Source organism: Ranitomeya variabilis, chromosome 1 (assembly GCF_051348905.1).
Source record: "Ranitomeya variabilis isolate aRanVar5 chromosome 1, aRanVar5.hap1, whole genome shotgun sequence".
In the NCBI taxonomy this organism is placed as follows: domain Eukaryota; kingdom Metazoa; phylum Chordata; class Amphibia; order Anura; family Dendrobatidae; genus Ranitomeya; species Ranitomeya variabilis.
In genome coordinates, this window is record NC_135232.1 from 790035854 (window position 1) to 790058479 (window position 22626).

Sequence of the window (22626 nt, forward strand, 5' to 3'; positions counted from 1 at the left end):
GCGCTTAATATTAACATTTAGAGAAAATTAGAAGCCGTATTTAGGTTTGAACTTGTCAAAGAACGTAGAAGGAGCAGAAACAAAAGGCTCATTGACACAAACAATAGCATATAGGGCACAATAAATTATTGCATATTGTTTGTCTAGTGATTGGTGTTCTGTTTCCTGTTTTCAGTAGTCCCAAGTTCTTTTTTTAATTTGAACCTTTTTAAAAGTCATTTTTGTATGTGTTTACAAGATATGCAAAACGTGGACATTCTTTGGCTAAAAAGTGTCGAAATAAGTTTAAAGATGAGAACAGAGTAATATCAGCTGCCTTGTCCTCATAAACACTTTCTGCTTCGCTAACGAGATCACTGAAATCATGTAAGCAAGTAATTTTTGGAGAGCCGAAATTCAGTGGAAATGAGTTTTTTGTTATTAAGTTAATTTTTATGGTAAGAAATTAGTTTATAATTTTGGACAAATCATCTGATCTCTTTTCATAATAATCTAGCGTTAACACAAATTACCACTATAAAATCTGAAGCAGTAAACTTTGTGAAAGCCAAATTTTGTATCAGTCTGAAATCTTTTGCCCATTAATGTACAGTCCTAGATATTTTTAGAAAAACTGTAAAAGGAAAAAATGAGGAAAGGAAAAACTTCTAAAGAAAAGCATAGCTGACTTCTAAAATCAGGATATCTAGCAGGAGCACTCCAGAAAATTTCCCTGCATTCATTTGGACTAAAACAAATGTTCTCTGATAGTCTTATCATATGGCTAAAATTATTTCCTTTGTTTTGACTAATATCCTTCCCAAACCAGTGTCCCATTAGCGTACAATGAAACTGATGTTCCAAGCCATTTTTCTAGGCTTAAGTTCCTAAGGGTCAGTGGCTACTGCATTGAAGCTGTAGAAAGTAAAAAAGATCAAAGCTTGAGAGTCAGAAACCAGCAAAATCAACCCCTTTTGTGGTCTTGCATACATTACTGTGCCACATTTTACCAACAGGGAACTCTGTTAGTAATTTATAATGAACTCCTGGCATGTAAGACTAAAAAAGTGCATGTAATGAGTTTTAGTATGAAATAGATCTTTCCCTTTTACATTATATGCATTTTCTTTCTGATCAGTTTTACCTTTACAAATAAGAAAACAAAAGCAAAGTTCCATAGAGAAAAGAAATCTTTCTGTTATCCAGTCATCAGGAAAATGTTGAGTATCTAGATTTGACAAAACACCTACTTCAAGTAAGAAACTTGTGGCTCTGTGGCGCAATGGATAGCGCATTGGACTTCTAGGGAACTGATGTGATTCAAAGGTTGTGGGTTCGAGTCCCACCAGAGTCGTATTTTAAAGTTTGTGTGACATTCATACTTTGTCTTAGTTGTTGGAAATATGAAAAAGAAAAAAAATGTATCAGATCTGCGCTTCATATTAACATTTAGAGAAAATTAGAAGCCGTATTTAGGTTTGAACTTGTCAAAGAACGTAGAAGGAGCAGATACTTTATAAAGGCTCATTGACACAAACAATAGCATATAGGGCACAATAAATTATTGCATATTGTTTGTCTAGTGATTGGTGTTCTGTTTCCTGTTTTCAGTAGTCCCAAGTTGTTTTCTTAATTTGAACCTTTTTAAAAGTCATTTTTGTATGTGTTTACAAGATATGCAAAACGTGGACATTCTTTGGCTAAAAAGTGTCGAAATAAGTTTAAAGATGAGAACAGAGTGATATCAGCTGCCTTGTCCTCATAAACACTTTCTGCTTCGCTAACGAGATCACTGAAATCATGTAAGCAGGTAATTTTTGGAGAGCCGAAATTCAGTGGAAATGAGTTTTTTGTTATTAAGTTAATTTTTATGGTAAGAAATTAGTTTATAATTTTGGACAAATCATCTGAACTCTTTTCATAATAATCTAGCGTTAACACAAATTACCACTATAAAATCTGAAGCAGTAAACTTTGTGAAAGCCAAATTTTGTATCAGTCTGAAATCTTTTGGCCATTAATGTACAGTCCTAGATATTTTTAGAAAAACTGTAAAAGGAAAAAATGAGTGTCCCATTAGCGTACAACGAAACTGATGTTCCAAGCCATTTTTCTAGGCTTAAGTTCCTAAGGGTCAGTGGCTACTGCATTGAAGCTGTAGAAAGTAAAAAAGATCAAAGCTTGAGAGTCAGAAACCAGCAAAATCAACCCCTTTTGTGGTCTTGCATACATTACTGTGCCACATTTTACCAACAGGGAACTCTGTTAGTAATTTATAATGAACTCCTGGCATGTAAGACTAAAAAAGTGCATGTAATGAGTTTTAGTATGAAATAGATCTTTCCCTTTTACATTATATGCATTTTCTTTCTGATCAGTTTTACCTTTACAAATAAGAAAACAAAAGCAAAGTTCCATAGAGAAAAGAAATCTTTCTGTTATCCAGTCATCAGGAAAATGTTGAGTATCTAGATTTGACAAAACACCTACTTCAAGTAAGAGACTTGTGGCTCTGTGGCGCAATGGATAGCGCATTGGACTTCTAGGGAACTGATGTGATTCAAAGGTTGTGGGTTCGAGTCCCACCAGAGTCGTATTTTAAAGTTTGTGTGACATTCATACTTTGTCTTAGTTGTTGGAAATATGAAAAAGGAAAAAAAATGTATCAGATCTGCGCTTCATATTAACATTTAGAGAAAATTAGAAGCCGTATTTAGGTTTGAACTTGTCAAAGAACGTAGAAGGAGCAGATACTTTATAAAGGCTCATTGACACAAACAATAGCATATAGGGCACAATAAATTATTGCATATTGTTTGTCTAGTGATTGGTGTTCTGTTTCCTGTTTTCAGTAGTCCCAAGTTGTTTTTTTAATTTGAACCTTTTTAAAAGTCATTTTTCTATGTGTTTACAAGATATGCAAAACGTGGACATTCTTTGGCTAAAAAGTGTCGAAATAAGTTTAAAGATGAGAACAGAGTGATATCAGCTGCCTTGTCCTCATAAACACTTTCTGCTTCGCTAACGAGATCACTGAAATCATGTAAGCAGGTAATTTTTGGAGAGCCGAAATTCAGTGGAAATGAGTTTTTTGTTATTAAGTTAATTTTTATGGTAAGAAATTAGTTTATAATTTTGGACAAATCATCTGATCTCTTTTCATAATAATCTAGCGTTAACACAAATTACCACTATAAAATCTGAAGCAGTAAACTTTGTGAAAGCCAAATTTTGTATCAGTCTGAAATCTTTTGGCCATTAATGTACAGTCCTAGATATTTTTAGAAAAACTGTAAAAGGAAAAAATGAGGAAAGGAAAAACTTCTAAAGAAAAGCATAGCTGACTTCTAAAATCAGGATATCTAGCAGGAGCACTCCAGAAAATTTCCCTGCATTCATTTGGACTAAAACAAATGTTCTCTGATAGTCTTATCATATGGCTAAAATTATTTCCTTTGTTTTGACTAATATCCTTCCCAAACCAGTGTCCCATTAGCGTACAACGAAACTGATGTTCCAAGCCATTTTTCTAGGCTTAAGTTCCTAAGGGTCAGTGGCTACTGCATTGAAGCTGTAGAAAGTAAAAAAGATCAAAGCTTGAGAGTCAGAAACCAGCAAAATCAACCCCTTTTGTGGTCTTGCATACATTACTGTGCCACATTTTACCAACAGGGAACTCTGTTAGTAATTTATAATGAACTCCTGGCATGTAAGACTAAAAAAGTGCATGTAATGAGTTTTAGTATGAAATAGATCTTTCCCTTTTACATTATATGCATTTTCTTTCTGATCAGTTTTACCTTTACAAATAAGAAAACAAAAGCAAAGTTCCATAGAGAAAAGAAATCTTTCTGTTATCCAGTCATCAGGAAAATGTTGAGTATCTAGATTTGACAAAACACCTACTTCAAGTAAGAGACTTGTGGCTCTGTGGCGCAATGGATAGCGCATTGGACTTCTAGGGAACTGATGTGATTCAAAGGTTGTGGGTTCGAGTCCCACCAGAGTCGTATTTTAAAGTTTGTGTGACATTCATACTTTGTCTTAGTTGTTGGAAATATGAAAAAGGAAAAAAAATGTATCAGATCTGCGCTTCATATTAACATTTAGAGAAAATTAGAAGCCGTATTTAGGTTTGAACTTGTCAAAGAACGTAGAAGGAGCAGATACTTTATAAAGGCTCATTGACACAAACAATAGCATATAGGGCACAATAAATTATTGCATATTGTTTGTCTAGTGATTGGTGTTCTGTTTCCTGTTTTCAGTAGTCCCAAGTTGTTTTTTTAATTTGAACCTTTTTAAAAGTCATTTTTGTATGTGTTTACAAGATATGCAAAACGTGGACATTCTTTGGCTAAAAAGTGTCGAAATAAGTTTAAAGATGAGAACAGAGTGATATCAGCTGCCTTGTCCTCATAAACACTTTCTGCTTCGCTAACGAGATCACTGAAATCATGTAAGCAGGTAATTTTTGGAGAGCCGAAATTCAGTGGAAATGAGTTTTTTGTTATTAAGTTAATTTTTATGGTAAGAAATTAGTTTATAATTTTGGACAAATCATCTGATCTCTTTTCATAATAATCTAGCGTTAACACAAATTACCACTATAAAATCTGAAGCAGTAAACTTTGTGAAAGCCAAATTTTGTATCAGTCTGAAATCTTTTGGCCATTAATGTACAGTCCTAGATATTTTTAGAAAAACTGTAAAACGAAAAAATGAGGAAAGGAAAAACTTCTAAAGAAAAGCATAGCTGACTTCTAAAATCAGGATATCTAGCAGGAGCACTCCAGAAAATTTCCCTGCATTCATTTGGACTAAAACAAATGTTCTCTGATAGTCTTATCATATGGCTAAAATTATTTCCTTTGTTTTGACTAATATCCTTCCCAAACCAGTGTCCCATTAGCGTACAACGAAACTGATGTTCCAAGCCATTTTTCTAGGCTTAAGTTCCTAAGGGTCAGTGGCTACTGCATTGAAGCTGTAGAAAGTAAAAAAGATCAAAGCTTGAGAGTCAGAAACCAGCAAAATCAACCCCTTTTGTGGTCTTGCATACATTACTGTGCCACATTTTACCAACAGGGAACTCTGTTAGTAATTTATAATGAACTCCTGGCATGTAAGACTAAAAAAGTGCATGTAATGAGTTTTAGTATGAAATAGATCTTTCCCTTTTACATTATATGCATTTTCTTTCTGATCAGTTTTACCTTTACAAATAAGAAAACAAAAGCAAAGTTCCATAGAGAAAAGAAATCTTTCTGTTATCCAGTCATCAGGAAAATGTTGTGTATCTAGATTTGACAAAACACCTACTTCAAGCAAGAGACTTGTGGCTCTGTGGCGCAATGGATAGCGCATTGGACTTCTAGGGAACTGATGTGATTCAAAGGTTGTGGGTTCGAGTCCCACCAGAGTCATATTTTAAAGTTTGTGTGACATTCATACTTTGTCTCAGTTGTTGGAAATATGAAAAAGGAAAAAAAAGTATCAGATCTGCGCTTAATATTAACATTTAGAGAAAATTAGAAGCCGTATTTAGGTTTGAACTTGTCAAAGAACGTAGAAGGAGCAGATACTTTATAAAGGCTCATTGACACAAACAATAGCATATAGGGCACAATAAATTATTGCATATTGTTTGTCTAGTGATTGGTGTTCTGTTTCCTGTTTTCAGTAGTCCCAAGTTGTTTTCTTAATTTGAACCTTTTTAAAAGTCATTTTTGTATGTGTTTACAAGATATGCAAAACGTGGACATTCTTTGGCTAAAAAGTGTCGAAATAAGTTTAAAGATGAGAACAGAGTGATATCAGCTGCCTTGTCCTCATAAACACTTTCTGCTTCGCTAACGAGATCACTGAAATCATGTAAGCAGGTAATTTTTGGAGAGCCGAAATTCAGTGGAAATGAGTTTTTTGTTATTAAGTTAATTTTTATGGTAAGAAATTAGTTTATAATTTTGGACAAATCATCTGAACTCTTTTCATAATAATCTAGCGTTAACACAAATTACCACTATAAAATCTGAAGCAGTAAACTTTGTGAAAGCCAAATTTTGTATCAGTCTGAAATCTTTTGGCCATTAATGTACAGTCCTAGATATTTTTAGAAAAACTGTAAAAGGAAAAAATGAGGAAAGGAAAAACTTCTAAAGAAAAGCATAGCTGACTTCTAAAATCAGGATATCTAGCAGGAGCACTCCAGAAAATTTCCCTGCATTCATTTGGACTAAAACAAATGTTCTCTGATAGTCTTATCATATGGCTAAAATTATTTCCTTTGTTTTGACTAATATCCTTCCCAAACCAGTGTCCCATTAGCGTACAACGAAACTGATGTTCCAAGCCATTTTTCTAGGCTTAAGTTCCTAAGGGTCAGTGGCTACTGCATTGAAGCTGTAGAAAGTAAAAAAGATCAAAGCTTGAGAGTCAGAAACCAGCAAAATCAACCCCTTTTGTGGTCTTGCATACATTACTGTGCCACATTTTACCAACAGGGAACTCTGTTAGTAATTTATAATGAACTCCTGGCATGTAAGACTAAAAAAGTGCATGTAATGAGTTTTAGTATGAAATAGATCTTTCCCTTTTACATTATATGCATTTTCTTTCTGATCAGTTTTACCTTTACAAATAAGAAAACAAAAGCAAAGTTCCATAGAGAAAAGAAATCTTTCTGTTATCCAGTCATCAGGAAAATGTTGAGTATCTAGATTTGACAAAACACCTACTTCAAGTAAGAGACTTGTGGCTCTGTGGCGCAATGGATAGCGCATTGGACTTCTAGGGAACTGATGTGATTCAAAGGTTGTGGGTTCGAGTCCCACCAGAGTCGTATTTTAAAGTTTGTGTGACATTCATACTTTGTCTTAGTTGTTGGAAATATGAAAAAGGAAAAAAAATGTATCAGATCTGCGCTTCATATTAACATTTAGAGAAAATTAGAAGCCGTATTTAGGTTTGAACTTGTCAAAGAACGTAGAAGGAGCAGATACTTTATAAAGGCTCATTGACACAAACAATAGCATATAGGGCACAATAAATTATTGCATATTGTTTGTCTAGTGATTGGTGTTCTGTTTCCTGTTTTCAGTAGTCCCAAGTTGTTTTCTTAATTTGAACCTTTTTAAAAGTCATTTTTGTATGTGTTTACAAGATATGCAAAACGTGGACATTCTTTGGCTAAAAAGTGTCGAAATAAGTTTAAAGATGAGAACAGAGTGATATCAGCTGCCTTGTCCTCATAAACACTTTCTGCTTCGCTAACGAGATCACTGAAATCATGTAAGCAGGTAATTTTTGGAGAGCCGAAATTCAGTGGAAATGAGTTTTTTGTTATTAAGTTAATTTTTATGGTAAGAAATTAGTTTATAATTTTGGACAAATCATCTGAACTCTTTTCATAATAATCTAGCGTTAACACAAATTACCACTATAAAATCTGAAGCAGTAAACTTTGTGAAAGCCAAATTTTGTATCAGTCTGAAATCTTTTGGCCATTAATGTACAGTCCTAGATATTTTTAGAAAAACTGTAAAAGGAAAAAATGAGGAAAGGAAAAACTTCTAAAGAAAAGCATAGCTGACTTCTAAAATCAGGATATCTAGCAGGAGCACTCCAGAAAATTTCCCTGCATTCATTTGGACTAAAACAAATGTTCTCTGATAGTCTTATCATATGGCTAAAATTATTTCCTTTGTTTTGACTAATATCCTTCCCAAACCAGTGTCCCATTAGCGTACAACGAAACTGATGTTCCAAGCCATTTTTCTAGGCTTAAGTTCCTAAGGGTCAGTGGCTACTGCATTGAAGCTGTAGAAAGTAAAAAAGATCAAAGCTTGAGAGTCAGAAACCAGCAAAATCAACCCCTTTTGTGGTCTTGCATACATTACTGTGCCACATTTTACCAACAGGGAACTCTGTTAGTAATTTATAATGAACTCCTGGCATGTAAGACTAAAAAAGTGCATGTAATGAGTTTTAGTATGAAATAGATCTTTCCCTTTTACATTATATGCATTTTCTTTCTGATCAGTTTTACCTTTACAAATAAGAAAACAAAAGCAAAGTTCCATAGAGAAAAGAAATCTTTCTGTTATCCAGTCATCAGGAAAATGTTGAGTATCTAGATTTGACAAAACACCTACTTCAAGTAAGAGACTTGTGGCTCTGTGGCGCAATGGATAGCGCATTGGACTTCTAGGGAACTGATGTGATTCAAAGGTTGTGGGTTCGAGTCCCACCAGAGTCATATTTTAAAGTTTGTGTGACATTCATACTTTGTCTCAGTTGTTGGAAATATGAAAAAGGAAAAAAAATGTATCAGATCTGCGCTTAATATTAACATTTAGAGAAAATTAGAAGCCGTATTTAGGTTTGAACTTGTCAAAGAACGTAGAAGAAGCAGATACTAAAGGCTCATTGACACAAACAATAGCATATAGGGCACAATAAATTATTGCATATTGTTTGTCTAGTGATTGGTGTTCTGTTTCCTGTTTTCAGTAGTCCCAAGTTGTTTTTTTAATTTGAACCTTTTTAAAAGTCATTTTTGTATGTGTTTACAAGATATGCAAAACGTGGACATTCTTTGGCTAAAAAGTGTCGAAATAAGTTTAAAGATGAGAACAGAGTGATATCAGCTGCCTTGTCCTCATAAACACTTTCTGCTTCGCTAACGAGATCACTGAAATCATGTAAGCAGGTAATTTTTGGAGAGCCGAAATTCAGTGGAAATGAGTTTTTTGTTATTAAGTTAATTTTTATGGTAAGAAATTAGTTTATAATTTTGGACAAATCATCTGATCTCTTTTCATAATAATCTAGCGTTAACACAAATTACCACTATAAAATCTGAAGCAGTAAACTTTGTGAAAGCCAAATTTTGTATCAGTCTGAAATCTTTTGGCCATTAATGTACAGTCCTAGATATTTTTAGAAAAACTGTAAAAGGAAAAAATGAGGAAAGGAAAAACTTCTAAAGAAAAGCATAGCTGACTTCTAAAATCAGGTTATCTAGCAGGAGCACTCCAGAAAATTTCCCTGCATTCATTTGGACTAAAACAAATGTTCTCTGATAGTCTTATCATATGGCTAAAATTATTTCCTTTGTTTTGACTAATATCCTTCCCAAACCAGTGTCCCATTAGCGTACAACGAAACTGATGTTCCAAGCCATTTTTCTAGGCTTAAGTTCCTAAGGGTCAGTGGCTACTGCATTGAAGCTGTAGAAAGTAAAAAAGATCAAAGCTTGAGAGTCAGAAACCAGCAAAATCAACCCCTTTTGTGGTCTTGCATACATTACTGTGCCACATTTTACCAACAGGGAACTCTGTTAGTAATTTATAATGAACTCCTGGCATGTAAGACTAAAAAAGTGCATGTAATGAGTTTTAGTATGAAATAGATCTTTCCCTTTTACATTATATGCATTTTCTTTCTGATCAGTTTTACCTTTACAAATAAGAAAACAAAAGCAAAGTTCCATAGAGAAAAGAAATCTTTCTGTTATCCAGTCATCAGGAAAATGTTGAGTATCTAGATTTGACAAAACACCTACTTCAAGTAAGAGACTTGTGGCTCTGTGGCGCAATGGATAGCGCATTGGACTTCTAGGGAACTGATGTGATTCAAAGGTTGTGGGTTCGAGTCCCACCAGAGTCATATTTTAAAGTTTGTGTGACATTCATACTTTGTCTCAGTTGTTGGAAATATGAAAAAGGAAAAAAAATGTATCAGATCTGCGCTTAATATTAACATTTAGAGAAAATTAGAAGCCGTATTTAGGTTTGAACTTGTCAAAGAACGTAGAAGAAGCAGATACTAAAGGCTCATTGACACAAACAATAGCATATAGGGCACAATAAATTATTGCATATTGTTTGTCTAGTGATTGGTGTTCTGTTTCCTGTTTTCAGTAGTCCCAAGTTGTTTTTTTAATTTGAACCTTTTTAAAAGTCATTTTTGTATGTGTTTACAAGATATGCAAAACGTGGACATTCTTTGGCTAAAAAGTGTCGAAATAAGTTTAAAGATGAGAACAGAGTGATATCAGCTGCCTTGTCCTCATAAACACTTTCTGCTTCGCTAACGAGATCACTGAAATCATGTAAGCAGGTAATTTTTGGAGAGCCGAAATTCAGTGGAAATGAGTTTTTTGTTATTAAGTTAATTTTTATGGTAAGAAATTAGTTTATAATTTTGGACAAATCATCTGATCTCTTTTCATAATAATCTAGCGTTAACACAAATTACCACTATAAAATCTGAAGCAGTAAACTTTGTGAAAGCCAAATTTTGTATCAGTCTGAAATCTTTTGGCCATTAATGTACAGTCCTAGATATTTTTAGAAAAACTGTAAAAGGAAAAAATGAGGAAAGGAAAAACTTCTAAAGAAAAGCATTGCTGACTTCTAAAATCAGGATATCTAGCAGGAGTACTCCAGAAAATTTCCCTGCATTTATTTGGACTAAAACAAATGTTCTCTGATAGTCTTATCATATGGCTAAAATTATTTCCTTTGTTTTGACTAATATCCTTCCCAAACCAGTGTCCCATTAGCGTACAATGAAACTGATGTTCCAAGCCATTTTTCTAGGCTTAAGTTCCTAAGGGTCAGTGGCTACTGCATTGAAGCTGTAGAAAGTAAAAAAGATCAAAGCTTGAGAGTCAGAAACCAGCAAAATCAACCCCTTTTGTGGTCTTGCATACATTACTGTGCCACATTTTACCAACAGGGAACTCTGTTAGTAATTTATAATGAACTCCTGGCATGTAAGACTAAAAAAGTGCATGTAATGAGTTTTAGTATGAAATAGATCTTTCCCTTTTACATTATATGCATTTTCTTTCTGATCAGTTTTACCTTTACAAATAAGAAAACAAAAGCAAAGTTCCATAGAGAAAAGAAATCTTTCTGTTATCCAGTCATCAGGAAAATGTTGAGTATCTAGATTTGACAAAACACCTACTTCAAGTAAGAAACTTGTGGCTCTGTGGCGCAATGGATAGCGCATTGGACTTCTAGGGAACTGATGTGATTCAAAGGTTGTGGGTTCGAGTCCCACCAGAGTCGTATTTTAAAGTTTGTGTGACATTCATACTTTGTCTTAGTTGTTGGAAATATGAAAAAGAAAAAAAATGTATCAGATCTGCGCTTCATATTAACATTTAGAGAAAATTAGAAGCCGTATTTAGGTTTGAACTTGTCAAAGAACGTAGAAGGAGCAGATACTTTATAAAGGCTCATTGACACAAACAATAGCATATAGGGCACAATAAATTATTGCATATTGTTTGTCTAGTGATTGGTGTTCTGTTTCCTGTTTTCAGTAGTCCCAAGTTGTTTTTTTAATTTGAACCTTTTTAAAAGTCATTTTTGTATGTGTTTACAAGATATGCAAAACGTGGACATTCTTTGGCTAAAAAGTGTCGAAATAAGTTTAAAGATGAGAACAGAGTGATATCAGCTGCCTTGTCCTCATAAACACTTTCTGCTTCGCTAACGAGATCACTGAAATCATGTAAGCAGGTAATTTTTGGAGAGCCGAAATTCAGTGGAAATGAGTTTTTTGTTATTAAGTTAATTTTTATGGTAAGAAATTAGTTTATAATTTTGGACAAATCATCTGAACTCTTTTCATAATAATCTAGCGTTAACACAAATTACCACTATAAAATCTGAAGCAGTAAACTTTGTGAAAGCCAAATTTTGTATCAGTCTGAAATCTTTTGGCCATTAATGTACAGTCCTAGATATTTTTAGAAAAACTGTAAAAGGAAAAAATGAGGAAAGGAAAAACTTCTAAAGAAAAGCATAGCTGACTTCTAAAATCAGGATATCTAGCAGGAGCACTCCAGAAAATTTCCCTGCATTCATTTGGACTAAAACAAATGTTCTCTGATAGTCTTATCATATGGCTAAAATTATTTCCTTTGTTTTGACTAATATCCTTCCCAAACCAGTGTCCCATTAGCGTACAATGAAACTGATGTTCCAAGCCATTTTTCTAGGCTTAAGTTCCTAAGGGTCAGTGGCTACTGCATTGAAGCTGTAGAAAGTAAAAAAGATCAAAGCTTGAGAGTCAGAAACCAGCAAAATCAACCCCTTTTGTGGTCTTGCATACATTACTGTGCCACATTTTACCAACAGGGAACTCTGTTAGTAATTTATAATGAACTCCTGGCATGTAAGACTAAAAAAGTGCATGTAATGAGTTTTAGTATGAAATAGATCTTTCCCTTTTACATTATATGCATTTTCTTTCTGATCAGTTTTACCTTTACAAATAAGAAAACAAAAGCAAAGTTCCATAGAGAAAAGAAATCTTTCTGTTATCCAGTCATCAGGAAAATGTTGAGTATCTAGATTTGACAAAACACCTACTTCAAGTAAGAGACTTGTGGCTCTGTGGCGCAATGGATAGCGCATTGGACTTCTAGGGAACTGATGTGATTCAAAGGTTGTGGGTTCGAGTCCCACCAGAGTCATATTTTAAAGTTTGTGTGACATTCATACTTTGTCTCAGTTGTTGGAAATATGAAAAAGGAAAAAAAATGTATCAGATCTGCGCTTAATATTAACATTTAGAGAAAATTAGAAGCCGTATTTAGGTTTGAACTTGTCAAAGAACGTAGAAGAAGCAGATACTAAAGGCTCATTGACACAAACAATAGCATATAGGGCACAATAAATTATTGCATATTGTTTGTCTAGTGATTGGTGTTCTGTTTCCTGTTTTCAGTAGTCCCAAGTTGTTTTTTTAATTTGAACCTTTTTAAAAGTCATTTTTGTATGTGTTTACAAGATATGCAAAACGTGGACATTCTTTGGCTAAAAAGTGTCGAAATAAGTTTAAAGATGAGAACAGAGTGATATCAGCTGCCTTGTCCTCATAAACACTTTCTGCTTCGCTAACGAGATCACTGAAATCATGTAAGCAGGTAATTTTTGGAGAGCCGAAATTCAGTGGAAATGAGTTTTTTGTTATTAAGTTAATTTTTATGGTAAGAAATTAGTTTATAATTTTGGACAAATCATCTGATCTCTTTTCATAATAATCTAGCGTTAACACAAATTACCACTATAAAATCTGAAGCAGTAAACTTTGTGAAAGCCAAATTTTGTATCAGTCTGAAATCTTTTGGCCATTAATGTACAGTCCTAGATATTTTTAGAAAAACTGTAAAAGGAAAAAATGAGGAAAGGAAAAACTTCTAAAGAAAAGCATTGCTGACTTCTAAAATCAGGATATCTAGCAGGAGTACTCCAGAAAATTTCCCTGCATTTATTTGGACTAAAACAAATGTTCTCTGATAGTCTTATCATATGGCTAAAATTATTTCCTTTGTTTTGACTAATATCCTTCCCAAACCAGTGTCCCATTAGCGTACAATGAAACTGATGTTCCAAGCCATTTTTCTAGGCTTAAGTTCCTAAGGGTCAGTGGCTACTGCATTGAAGCTGTAGAAAGTAAAAAAGATCAAAGCTTGAGAGTCAGAAACCAGCAAAATCAACCCCTTTTGTGGTCTTGCATACATTACTGTGCCACATTTTACCAACAGGGAACTCTGTTAGTAATTTATAATGAACTCCTGGCATGTAAGACTAAAAAAGTGCATGTAATGAGTTTTAGTATGAAATAGATCTTTCCCTTTTACATTATATGCATTTTCTTTCTGATCAGTTTTACCTTTACAAATAAGAAAACAAAAGCAAAGTTCCATAGAGAAAAGAAATCTTTCTGTTATCCAGTCATCAGGAAAATGTTGAGTATCTAGATTTGACAAAACACCTACTTCAAGTAAGAAACTTGTGGCTCTGTGGCGCAATGGATAGCGCATTGGACTTCTAGGGAACTGATGTGATTCAAAGGTTGTGGGTTCGAGTCCCACCAGAGTCGTATTTTAAAGTTTGTGTGACATTCATACTTTGTCTTAGTTGTTGGAAATATGAAAAAGAAAAAAAATGTATCAGATCTGCGCTTCATATTAACATTTAGAGAAAATTAGAAGCCGTATTTAGGTTTGAACTTGTCAAAGAACGTAGAAGGAGCAGATACTTTATAAAGGCTCATTGACACAAACAATAGCATATAGGGCACAATAAATTATTGCATATTGTTTGTCTAGTGATTGGTGTTCTGTTTCCTGTTTTCAGTAGTCCCAAGTTGTTTTTTTAATTTGAACCTTTTTAAAAGTCATTTTTGTATGTGTTTACAAGATATGCAAAACGTGGACATTCTTTGGCTAAAAAGTGTCGAAATAAGTTTAAAGATGAGAACAGAGTGATATCAGCTGCCTTGTCCTCATAAACACTTTCTGCTTCGCTAACGAGATCACTGAAATCATGTAAGCAGGTAAATTTTGGAGAGCCGAAATTCAGTGGAAATGAGTTTTTTGTTATTAAGTTAATTTTTATGGTAAGAAATTAGTTTATAATTTTGGACAAATCATCTGAACTCTTTTCATAATAATCTAGCGTTAACACAAATTACCACTATAAAATCTGAAGCAGTAAACTTTGTGAAAGCCAAATTTTGTATCAGTCTGAAATCTTTTGGCCATTAATGTACAGTCCTAGATATTTTTAGAAAAACTGTAAAAGGAAAAAATGAGGAAAGGAAAAACTTCTAAAGAAAAGCATAGCTGACTTCTAAAATCAGGATATCTAGCAGGAGCACTCCAGAAAATTTCCCTGCATTCATTTGGACTAAAACAAATGTTCTCTGATAGTCTTATCATATGGCTAAAATTATTTCCTTTGTTTTGACTAATATCCTTCCCAAACCAGTGTCCCATTAGCGTACAACGAAACTGATGTTCCAAGCCATTTTTCTAGGCTTAAGTTCCTAAGGGTCAGTGGCTACTGCATTGAAGCTGTAGAAAGTAAAAAAGATCAAAGCTTGAGAGTCAGAAACCAGCAAAATCAACCCCTTTTGTGGTCTTGCATACATTACTGTGCCACATTTTACCAACAGGGAACTCTGTTAGTAATTTATAATGAACTCCTGGCATGTAAGACTAAAAAAGTGCATGTAATGAGTTTTAGTATGAAATAGATCTTTCCCTTTTACATTATATGCATTTTCTTTCTGATCAGTTTTACCTTTACAAATAAGAAAACAAAAGCAAAGTTCCATAGAGAAAAGAAATCTTTCTGTTATCCAGTCATCAGGAAAATGTTGAGTATCTAGATTTGACAAAACACCTACTTCAAGTAAGAGACTTGTGGCTCTGTGGCGCAATGGATAGCGCATTGGACTTCTAGGGAACTGATGTGATTCAAAGGTTGTGGGTTCGAATCCCACCACAGTCATATTTTAAAGTTTGTGTGACATTCATACTTTGTCTCAGTTGTTGGAAATATGAAAAAGGAAAAAAAATGTATCAGATCTGCGCTTAATATTAACATTTAGAGAAAATTAGAAGCCGTATTTAGGTTTGAACTTGTCAAAGAACGTAGAAGAAGCAGATACTAAAGGCTCATTGACACAAACAATAGCATATAGGGCACAATAAATTATTGCATATTGTTTGTCTAGTGATTGGTGTTCTGTTTCCTGTTTTCAGTAGTCCCAAGTTGTTTTTTTAATTTGAACCTTTTTAAAAGTCATTTTTGTATGTGTTTACAAGATATCCAAAACGTGGACATTCTTTGGCTAAAAAGTGTCAAAATAAGTTTAAAGATGAGAACAGAGTGATATCAGCTGCCTTGTCCTCATAAACACTTTCTGCTTCGCTAACGAGATCACTGAAATCATGTAAGCAGGTAATTTTTGGAGAGCCGAAATTCAGTGGAAATGAGTTTTTTGTTATTAAGTTAATTTTTATGGTAAGAAATTAGTTTATAATTTTGGACAAATCATCTGATCTCTTTTCATAATAATCTAGCGTTAACACAAATTACCACTATAAAATCTGAAGCAGTAAACTTTGTGAAAGCCAAATTTTGTATCAGTCTGAAATCTTTTGGCCATTAATGTACAGTCCTAGATATTTTTAGAAAAACTGTAAAAGGAAAAAATGAGGAAAGGAAAAACTTCTAAAGAAAAGCATTGCTGACTTCTAAAATCAGGATATCTAGCAGGAGTACTCCAGAAAATTTCCCTGCATTTATTTGGACTAAAACAAATGTTCTCTGATAGTCTTATCATATGGCTAAAATTATTTCCTTTGTTTTGACTAATATCCTTCCCAAACCAGTGTCCCATTAGCGTACAATGAAACTGATGTTCCAAGCCATTTTTCTAGGCTTAAGTTCCTAAGGGTCAGTGGCTACTGCATTGAAGCTGTAGAAAGTAAAAAAGATCAAAGCTTGAGAGTCAGAAACCAGCAAAATCAACCCCTTTTGTGGTCTTGCATACATTACTGTGCCACATTTTACCAACAGGGAACTCTGTTAGTAATTTATAATGAACTCCTGGCATGTAAGACTAAAAAAGTGCATGTAATGAGTTTTAGTATGAAATAGATCTTTCCCTTTTACATTATATGCATTTTCTTTCTGATCAGTTTTACCTTTACAAATAAGAAAACAAAAGCAAAGTTCCATAGAGAAAAGAAATCTTTCTGTTATCCAGTCATCAGGAAAATGTTGAGTATCTAGATTTGACAAAACACCTACTTCAAGTAAGAGACTTGTGGCTCTGTGGCGCAATGGATAGCGCATTGGACTTCTAGGGAACTGATGTGATTCAAAGGTTGTGGGTTCGAGTCCCACCAGAGTCGTATTTTAAAGTTTGTGTGACATTCATACTTTGTCTTAGTTGTTGGAAATATGAAAAAGGAAAAAAAATGTATCAGATCTGCGCTTCATATTAACATTTAGAGAAAATTAGAAGCCGTATTTAGGTTTGAACTTGTCAAAGAACGTAGAAGGAGCAGATACTTTATAAAGGCTCATTGACACAAACAATAGCATATAGGGCACAATAAATTATTGCATATTGTTTGTCTAGTGATTGGTGTTCTGTTTCCTGTTTTCAGTAGTCCCAAGTTGTTTTCTTAATTTGAACCTTTTTAAAAGTCATTTTTGTATGTGTTTACAAGATATGCAAAACGTGGACATTCTTTGGCTAAAAAGTGTCGAAATAAGTTTAAAGATGAGAACAGAGTGATATCAGCTGCCTTGTCCTCATAAACACTTTCTGCTTCGCTAACGAGATCACTGAAATCATGTAAGCAGGTAATTTTTGGAGAGCCGAAATTCAGTGGAAATGAGTTTTTTGTTATTAAGTTAATTTTTATGGTAAGAAATTAGTTTATAATTTTGGACAAATCATCTGAACTCTTTTCATAATAATCTAGCGTTAACACAAATTACCACTATAAAATCTGAAGCAGTAAACTTTGTGAAAGCCAAATTTTGTATCAGTCTGAAATCTTTTGGCCATTAATGTACAGTCCTAGATATTTTTAGAAAAACTGTAAAAGGAAAAAATGAGGAAAGGAAAAACTTCTAAAGAAAAGCATAGCTGACTTCTAAAATCAGGATATCTAGCAGGAGCACTCCAGAAAATTTCCCTGCATTCATTTGGACTAAAACAAATGTTCTCTGATAGTCTTATCATATGGCTAAAATTATTTCCTTTGTTTTGACTAATATCCTTCCCAAACCAGTGTCCCATTAGCGTACAACGAAACTGATGTTCCAAGCCATTTTTCTAGGCTTAAGTTCCTAAGGGTCAGTGGCTACTGCATTGAAGCTGTAGAAAGTAAAAAAGATCAAAGCTTGAGAGTCAGAAACCAGCAAAATCAACCCCTTTTGTGGTCTTGCATACATTACTGTGCCACATTTTACCAACAGGGAACTCTGTTAGTAATTTATAATGAACTCCTGGCATGTAAGACTAAAAAAGTGCATGTAATGAGTTTTAGTATGAAATAGATCTTTCCCTTTTACATTATATGCATTTTCTTTCTGATCAGTTTTACCTTTACAAATAAGAAAACAAAAGCAAAGTTCCATAGAGAAAAGAAATCTTTCTGTTATCCAGTCATCAGGAAAATGTTGAGTATCTAGATTTGACAAAACACCTACTTCAAGTAAGAGACTTGTGGCTCTGTGGCGCAATGGATAGCGCATTGGACTTCTAGGGAACTGATGTGATTCAAAGGTTGTGGGTTCGAGTCCCACCAGAGTCATATTTTAAAGTTTGTGTGACATTCATACTTTGTCTCAGTTGTTGGAAATATGAAAAAGGAAAAAAAATGTATCAGATCTGCGCTTCATATTAACATTTAGAGAAAATTAGAAGCCGTATTTAGGTTTGAACTTGTCAAAGAACGTAGAAGGAGCAGAAACAAAAGGCTCATTGACACAAACAATAGCATATAGGGCACAATAAATTATTGCATATTGTTTGTCTAGTGATTGGTGTTCTGTTTCCTGTTTTCAGTAGTCCCAAGTTGTTTTCTTAATTTGAACCTTTTTAAAAGTCATTTTTGTATGTGTTTACAAGATATGCAAAACGTGGACATTCTTTGGCTAAAAAGTGTCGAAATAAGTTTAAAGATGAGAACAGAGTGATATCAGCTGCCTTGTCCTCATAAACACTTTCTGCTTCGCTAACGAGATCACTGAAATCATGTAAGCAGGTAATTTTTGGAGAGCCGAAATTCAGTGGAAATGAGTTTTTTGTTATTAAGTTAATTTTTATGGTAAGAAATTAGTTTATAATTTTGGACAAATCATCTGAACTCTTTTCATAATAATCTAGCGTTAACACAAATTACCACTATAAAATCTGAAGCAGTAAACTTTGTGAAAGCCAAATTTTGTATCAGTCTGAAATCTTTTGGCCATTAATGTACAGTCCTAGATATTTTTAGAAAAACTGTAAAAGGAAAAAATGAGGAAAGGAAAAACTTCTAAAGAAAAGCATAGCTGACTTCTAAAATCAGGATATCTAGCAGGAGCACTCCAGAAAATTTCCCTGCATTCATTTGGACTAAAACAAATGTTCTCTGATAGTCTTATCATATGGCTAAAATTATTTCCTTTGTTTTGACTAATATCCTTCCCAAACCAGTGTCCCATTAGCGTACAACGAAACTGATGTTCCAAGCCATTTTTCTAGGCTTAAGTTCCTAAGGGTCAGTGGCTACTGCATTGAAGCTGTAGAAAGTAAAAAAGATCAAAGCTTGAGAGTCAGAAACCAGCAAAATCAACCCCTTTTGTGGTCTTGCATACATTACTGTGCCACATTTTACCAACAGGGAACTCTGTTAGTAATTTATAATGAACTCCTGGCATGTAAGACTAAAAAAGTGCATGTAATGAGTTTTAGTATGAAATAGATCTTTCCCTTTTACATTATATGCATTTTCTTTCTGATCAGTTTTACCTTTACAAATAAGAAAACAAAAGCAAAGTTCCATAGAGAAAAGAAATCTTTCTGTTATCCAGTCATCAGGAAAATGTTGAGTATCTAGATTTGACAAAACACCTACTTGAAGTAAGAGACTTGTGGCTCTGTGGCGCAATGGATAGCGCATTGGACTTCTAGGGAACTGATGTGATTCAAAGATTGTGGGTTCGAGTCCCACCAGAGTCATATTTTAAAGTTTGTGTGACATTCATACTTTGTCTCAGTTGTTGGAAATATGAAAAAGGAAAAAAAATGTATCAGATCTGCGCTTCATATTAACATTTAGAGAAAATTAGAAGCCGTATTTAGGTTTGAACTTGTCAAAGAACGTAGAAGAAGCAGATACTAAAGGCTCATTGACACAAACAATAGCATATAGGGCACAATAAATTATTGCATATTGTTTGTCTAGTGATTGGTGTTCTGTTTCCTGTTTTCAGTAGTCCCAAGTTCTTTTTTTAATTTGAACCTTTTTAAAAGTCATTTTTGTATGTGTTTACAAGATATGCAAAACGTGGACATTCTTTGGCTAAAAAGTGTCGAAATAAGTTTAAAGATGAGAACAGAGTAATATCAGCTGCCTTGTCCTCATAAACACTTTCTGCTTCGCTAACGAGATCACTGAAATCATGTAAGCAAGTAATTTTTGGAGAGCCGAAATTCAGTGGAAATGAGTTTTTTGTTATTAAGTTAATTTTTATGGTAAGAAATTAGTTTATAATTTTGGACAAATCATCTGATCTCTTTTCATAATAATCTAGCGTTAACACAAATTACCACTATAAAATCTGAAGCAGTAAACTTTGTGAAAGCCAAATTTTGTATCAGTCTGAAATCTTTTGGCCATTAATGTACAGTCCTAGATATTTTTAGAAAAACTGTAAAAGGAAAAAATGAGGAAAGGAAAAACTTCTAAAGAAAAGCATAGCTGACTTCTAAAATCAGGATATCTAGCAGGAGCACTCCAGAAAATTTCCCTGCATTCATTTGGACTAAAACAAATGTTCTCTGATAGTCTTATCATATGGCTAAAATTATTTCCTTTGTTTTGACTAATATCCTTCCCAAACCAGTGTCCCATTAGCGTACAACGAAACTGATGTTCCAAGCCATTTTTCTAGGCTTAAGTTCCTAAGGGTCAGTGGCTACTGCATTGAAGCTGTAGAAAGTAAAAAAGATCAAAGCTTGAGAGTCAGAAACCAGCAAAGTCAACCCTTTTGTGGTCTTGCATACATTACTGTGCCACATTTTACCAACAGGGAACTCTGTTAGTAATTTATAATGAACTCCTGGCATGTAAGACTAAAAAAGTGCATGTAATGAGTTTTAGTATGAAATAGATCTTTCCCTTTTACATTATATGCATTTTCTTTCTGATCAGTTTTACCTTTACAAATAAGAAAACAAAAGCAAAGTTCCATAGAGAAAAGAAATCTTTCTGTTATCCAGTCATCAGGAAAATGTTGAGTATCTAGATTTGACAAAACACCTACTTCAAGTAAGAGACTTGTGGCTCTGTGGCGCAATGGATAGCGCATTGGACTTCTAGGGAACTGATGTGATTCAAAGGTTGTGGGTTCGAGTCCCACCAGAGTCATATTTTAAAGTTTGTGTGACATTCATACTTTGTCTCAGTTGTTGGAAATATGAAAAAGGAAAAAAAATGTATCAGATCTGCGCTTAATATTAACATTTAGAGAAAATTAGAAGCCGTATTTAGGTTTGAACTTGTCAAAGAACGTAGAAGAAGCAGATACTAAAGGCTCATTGACACAAACAATAGCATATAGGGCACAATAAATTATTGCATATTGTTTGTCTAGTGATTGGTGTTCTGTTTCCTGTTTTCAGTAGTCCCAAGTTGTTTTTTTAATTTGAACCTTTTTAAAAGTCATTTTTGTATGTGTTTACAAGATATGCAAAACGTGGACATTCTTTGGCTAAAAAGTGTCGAAATAAGTTTAAAGATGAGAACAGAGTGATATCAGCTGCCTTGTCCTCATAAACACTTTCTGCTTCGCTAACGAGATCACTGAAATCATGTAAGCAGGTAATTTTTGGAGAGCCGAAATTCAGTGGAAATGAGTTTTTTGTTATTAAGTTAATTTTTATGGTAAGAAATTAGTTTATAATTTTGGACAAATCATCTGATCTCTTTTCATAATAATCTAGCGTTAACACAAATTACCACTATAAAATCTGAAGCAGTAAACTTTGTGAAAGCCAAATTTTGTATCAGTCTGAAATCTTTTGGCCATTAATGTACAGTCCTAGATATTTTTAGAAAAACTGTAAAAGGAAAAAATGAGGAAAGGAAAAACTTCTAAAGAAAAGCATTGCTGACTTCTAAAATCAGGATATCTAGCAGGAGTACTCCAGAAAATTTCCCTGCATTTATTTGGACTAAAACAAATGTTCTCTGATAGTCTTATCATATGGCTAAAATTATTTCCTTTGTTTTGACTAATATCCTTCCCAAACCAGTGTCCCATTAGCGTACAATGAAACTGATGTTCCAAGCCATTTTTCTAGGCTTAAGTTCCTAAGGGTCAGTGGCTACTGCATTGAAGCTGTAGAAAGTAAAAAAGATCAAAGCTTGAGAGTCAGAAACCAGCAAAATCAACCCCTTTTGTGGTCTTGCATACATTACTGTGCCACATTTTACCAACAGGGAACTCTGTTAGTAATTTATAATGAACTCCTGGCATGTAAGACTAAAAAAGTGCATGTAATGAGTTTTAGTATGAAATAGATCTTTCCCTTTTACATTATATGCTTTTTCTTTCTGATCAGTTTTACCTTTACAAATAAGAAAACAAAAGCAAAGTTCCATAGAGAAAAGAAATCTTTCTGTTATCCAGTCATCAGGAAAATGTTGAGTATCTAGATTTGACAAAACACCTACTTCAAGTAAGAGACTTGTGGCTCTGTGGCACAATGGATAGCGCATTGGACTTCTAGGGAACTGATGTGATTCAAAGGTTGTGGGTTTGAGTCCCACCAGAGTCATATTTTAAAGTTTGTGTGACATTCATACTTTGTCTCAGTTGTTGTAAATATGAAAAAGTAAAAAAAATGTATCAGATCTGCGCTTCATATTAACATTTAGAGAAAATTAGAAGCCGTATTTAGGTTTGAACTTGTCAAAGAACGTAGAAGGAGCAGAAACAAAAGGCTCATTGACACAAACAATAGCATATAGGGCACAATAAATTATTGCATATTGTTTGTCTAGTGATTGGTGTTCTGTTTCCTGTTTTCAGTAGTCCC

At 33.9% G+C, this 22626-nt stretch overlaps 16 non-coding genes across 16 annotated transcripts; all 16 read left to right on the forward strand.

Moving 5' to 3' along the window:
* Positions 1–1247: 1247 nt before the first annotated feature.
* TRNAR-UCU (transfer RNA arginine (anticodon UCU)) lies at positions 1248–1333 on the forward strand. Its single transcript is given in 2 exon segments — positions 1248–1284; positions 1298–1333. It is a non-coding gene; the product is annotated as a tRNA-Arg (tRNA).
* Positions 1334–2487: 1154 nt separating this feature from the next.
* Positions 2488–2573, forward strand: TRNAR-UCU (transfer RNA arginine (anticodon UCU)). The gene is given in 2 exon segments: positions 2488–2524; positions 2538–2573. It is a non-coding gene; the product is annotated as a tRNA-Arg (tRNA).
* A 1330-nt stretch (positions 2574–3903) lies between these two features.
* TRNAR-UCU (transfer RNA arginine (anticodon UCU)) lies at positions 3904–3989 on the forward strand. The gene is given in 2 exon segments: positions 3904–3940; positions 3954–3989. It is a non-coding gene; the product is annotated as a tRNA-Arg (tRNA).
* Positions 3990–5319: 1330 nt separating this feature from the next.
* On the forward strand, positions 5320–5405 carry TRNAR-UCU (transfer RNA arginine (anticodon UCU)). The gene is given in 2 exon segments: positions 5320–5356; positions 5370–5405. It is a non-coding gene; the product is annotated as a tRNA-Arg (tRNA).
* A 1329-nt stretch (positions 5406–6734) lies between these two features.
* Positions 6735–6820, forward strand: TRNAR-UCU (transfer RNA arginine (anticodon UCU)). The gene is given in 2 exon segments: positions 6735–6771; positions 6785–6820. It is a non-coding gene; the product is annotated as a tRNA-Arg (tRNA).
* A 1330-nt stretch (positions 6821–8150) lies between these two features.
* On the forward strand, positions 8151–8236 carry TRNAR-UCU (transfer RNA arginine (anticodon UCU)). The gene is given in 2 exon segments: positions 8151–8187; positions 8201–8236. It is a non-coding gene; the product is annotated as a tRNA-Arg (tRNA).
* Positions 8237–9562: 1326 nt separating this feature from the next.
* TRNAR-UCU (transfer RNA arginine (anticodon UCU)) lies at positions 9563–9648 on the forward strand. The gene is given in 2 exon segments: positions 9563–9599; positions 9613–9648. It is a non-coding gene; the product is annotated as a tRNA-Arg (tRNA).
* Positions 9649–10974: 1326 nt separating this feature from the next.
* TRNAR-UCU (transfer RNA arginine (anticodon UCU)) lies at positions 10975–11060 on the forward strand. Its single transcript is given in 2 exon segments — positions 10975–11011; positions 11025–11060. It is a non-coding gene; the product is annotated as a tRNA-Arg (tRNA).
* Positions 11061–12389: 1329 nt separating this feature from the next.
* Positions 12390–12475, forward strand: TRNAR-UCU (transfer RNA arginine (anticodon UCU)). Its single transcript is given in 2 exon segments — positions 12390–12426; positions 12440–12475. It is a non-coding gene; the product is annotated as a tRNA-Arg (tRNA).
* Positions 12476–13801: 1326 nt separating this feature from the next.
* TRNAR-UCU (transfer RNA arginine (anticodon UCU)) lies at positions 13802–13887 on the forward strand. The gene is given in 2 exon segments: positions 13802–13838; positions 13852–13887. It is a non-coding gene; the product is annotated as a tRNA-Arg (tRNA).
* Positions 13888–15216: 1329 nt separating this feature from the next.
* Positions 15217–15302, forward strand: TRNAR-UCU (transfer RNA arginine (anticodon UCU)). The gene is given in 2 exon segments: positions 15217–15253; positions 15267–15302. It is a non-coding gene; the product is annotated as a tRNA-Arg (tRNA).
* Positions 15303–16628: 1326 nt separating this feature from the next.
* Positions 16629–16714, forward strand: TRNAR-UCU (transfer RNA arginine (anticodon UCU)). Its single transcript is given in 2 exon segments — positions 16629–16665; positions 16679–16714. It is a non-coding gene; the product is annotated as a tRNA-Arg (tRNA).
* A 1330-nt stretch (positions 16715–18044) lies between these two features.
* On the forward strand, positions 18045–18130 carry TRNAR-UCU (transfer RNA arginine (anticodon UCU)). The gene is given in 2 exon segments: positions 18045–18081; positions 18095–18130. It is a non-coding gene; the product is annotated as a tRNA-Arg (tRNA).
* A 1326-nt stretch (positions 18131–19456) lies between these two features.
* Positions 19457–19542, forward strand: TRNAR-UCU (transfer RNA arginine (anticodon UCU)). Its single transcript is given in 2 exon segments — positions 19457–19493; positions 19507–19542. It is a non-coding gene; the product is annotated as a tRNA-Arg (tRNA).
* A 1325-nt stretch (positions 19543–20867) lies between these two features.
* TRNAR-UCU (transfer RNA arginine (anticodon UCU)) lies at positions 20868–20953 on the forward strand. The gene is given in 2 exon segments: positions 20868–20904; positions 20918–20953. It is a non-coding gene; the product is annotated as a tRNA-Arg (tRNA).
* A 1326-nt stretch (positions 20954–22279) lies between these two features.
* Positions 22280–22365, forward strand: TRNAR-UCU (transfer RNA arginine (anticodon UCU)). The gene is given in 2 exon segments: positions 22280–22316; positions 22330–22365. It is a non-coding gene; the product is annotated as a tRNA-Arg (tRNA).
* Positions 22366–22626: the final 261 nt, after the last annotated feature.